Source organism: Schistocerca americana, chromosome 3 (genome assembly GCF_021461395.2).
Source record: "Schistocerca americana isolate TAMUIC-IGC-003095 chromosome 3, iqSchAmer2.1, whole genome shotgun sequence".
Classification (NCBI taxonomy): Eukaryota; Metazoa; Arthropoda; class Insecta; order Orthoptera; family Acrididae; genus Schistocerca; species Schistocerca americana.
In genome coordinates this window covers 147,506,960-147,509,840 of record NC_060121.1, presented here as the reverse complement: position 1 = coordinate 147,509,840, position 2,881 = coordinate 147,506,960, and positions in this window count along the sequence as shown.

Here is a 2,881-nt window from a genome sequence, read left to right as displayed (position 1 = left end):
TTGTGTGCAGCTGTGAGTTGTGGTGACTGTTTTGCATGTTTACTGTGTGTTGTGAATTTTGCTGTGTGTTTGGTAATGTAGCAATGTAGACATGTTGATTCCTACTGCGTGAGTTGTGTGTTGGTTCTTGTTCTTCATATAGTAAATCAACAGCATCTAACTTTTCCAAAAAATATTCAGGATCGTCGTCCGGTAAGTACAGTAATTTCTCTTTAATATTAAAAGGAAGTCTTGCTTTCAGTGATCGGATCACATCTTTTGGTTTCACTGGTTCATTAAGGAAGTGTGTCATGTTTAGGTACTTCTCGAAATATCTGCGCAGGTTGCCGTTTTTAGGATTGAAGTGTTCGGGTTCAGTGACTTGTTTGCGGATGCGTTCCTGCACAGTGGGTGACCAAAACTTATTCAAGAAGGCGCGTTCAAACTGCTCGTATGTTACACATCTGTCGCTTTCATGGTAAGCCCAGACAGCAGCGTCCCCTTGAATGTAATCCACAACGTACGCAATGCGTTTGTGGTCGCTCCACGAACGTGGGAATGCGTTCCTAAAAGCTTTTAAGAAGATGACAGGGTGTACAGCGTTTTTGCCTGGTATAAAAGGTTGGAATTTACGGTGCTTGAATAGACTTTCTTCTTCTTTGTTACGTGTTCGTCTGTTTCTTTCCGTGTAATCATTGAATTCTTCCCTGTGTGTACATGGTTCTTCATCAGAATGATAATTGTATTGTATTTCAGGTGATGGGTATCTGTTGCTATGCGTGTCAGTGCATTGTGTATTTGAGTGTTGAAATTCGTGTGTGTACATGTGTTCATTTCCGAATCGAGATTTTCTTCTGTGTGTGTAAAAATGTGTAGTGGGTGTACTATTCTGTTGTGCTTGGCATTGAGTTGTCTTTGTTTGCATATCGTCATCGATTACTTGTCTATTGTTGTTCATGTATTCCACTACAGAATCGTGCACAATATGTGGCAATTTGTTTTGTATACATTCTTCAAAAATTTCGTCTTTGTGTGCCGTCCATTCTTTAAATTGTGAATTAATGCGAGACAAGTGGGGTTCAGCCTCTATCTGTATTGTTGTGTGAATCTGTTTGTGAATGTCAGCTACGTTTGTTTCTATTGTATTCACCTTTAAATTAATTTCGTCACATGCGTGCGTGTTTGATTCTAGTTTGCAATTAATAGTTTCACAGGTTTTTGTCAAGTCATGGATGTGATTGGCATTGTCGCTTTGTCGTAATTCTAAATTTTCGAATTTTTCCGTAAGATCGTCGACCTGTTTGGAAAGACGTGTATTAATTTCATCTACCTTTTGAGTCAGTGTGGCGAAGTCTGATTTTATGTCATTCCTGAAGGCTGCATTGTCTGTCATTAATTGTGAGAATTTTTCGTCATTATCTTGCTTAATATTGGATATGCCTTCCAAAATTGAATTCAGTATAGCGCCAAAATTTTGATTGCAAAATGAGCTTGCCCCCGCCGCGTCATTAGACGTGACGTGGTCTGTCAGGTTTGGTTCTGAATTGCTCCTCTCGGCGTTTATTTGTGTCTGTAGCGCATTATTTTGATGTGTTTGCGTGTCTGTATTAATTTCTGTGTCTGAATGTGTCTGTGTATCCCTGTTTGCATTACTTGATTGTTGTTCCATTGTGTACTGGTGTCGAGTTTTTACCATATCGTGAATAAATTGTGTGCAAGAAAAAAATCGTTTAAACGCGTAGTGTGAAAATGTACTGCCTATGTGTGTGTTTAAATGACTGAGAATGATTGAGAGATGACTTTAAAGATCTAAAGTAGCATACGTGTTAATGGTGACTAGCCATGTTGCTTGAATCTGTCGGCCATATTGTGCAATGTAACTTGCGTATTGTTGGATCGAAATGTAATCGTCTGAATAATGAGATTTCGTGGAATTTAGAAAAAATTACTGAATGGAAACTGAATATTGAATTTAATGCTGAGAAAAATAATTTTGAATGAAAAATGTGCTTGGAATCAATTGTGGATGCGCGAATGCTGCGTCTTACCGTACATGTCGTCTTGATCCGAAGATTGCATTTCCAGTCCAAATTGTCTCCAGATTTTATTCGTTTTCTTCAATATTCTCATCACATAGGTTGTTGCCCGGTCAGGATGTACATGAAAAAGAACAATTAGTTGTAGTACAGATACAATAATGAGTCCTGTCACGGTCGCCAGTGTAACAAATAAAAAATATAAAATAAAATAATAATAATAAAATATAATAATAATAATTTGTAATAATAATAATTGTTATTTGTTTGGATAAGTAATTGAGGGATTAAAATTTTACGCCGTGAATTTATCGAGCTTCGCACGTCCGAAGATGTACGGAACGTAGCCAGGGCTCATTATGTATTTTTTTTTGTAGACAGAGTCTGATATCTGACCTCAGCTTCAATCATGAAAATGGAGTGACTAAAACTACTAAAACAAAGAAAAGCATACGATTAAATAAAACATATATTCATTTTAACATATACGTTACGATATAAATTACACTTACGTAAAATTCTAGATAAATAATGGCAGATCATTCACAAATGAGAGCGACTTATTAATTCTGCGCCTCTTTTCTGCTAATAAATATCAATATGGCTAACTGTGAAGCCGCACAAAATATTAAGTCCTTCTAGGACAACGAATGACATGAGAGTGTTGATGCCTACTGGCTGTGACAAGAGAGCGGTGTTAATTGCTTTATTTTGCATTCTCTTGTCTTAAAAAATCGATACATATAATCTAAGTTAACTAAATTAAATATTGTCTGTGCTCGAGTGCAAATGGTTCCTTAAAGTCTCCATGCAAAAAAAAAAAAAAATAATCATAAATAAATTAATAAATAAATGTTATCATATCT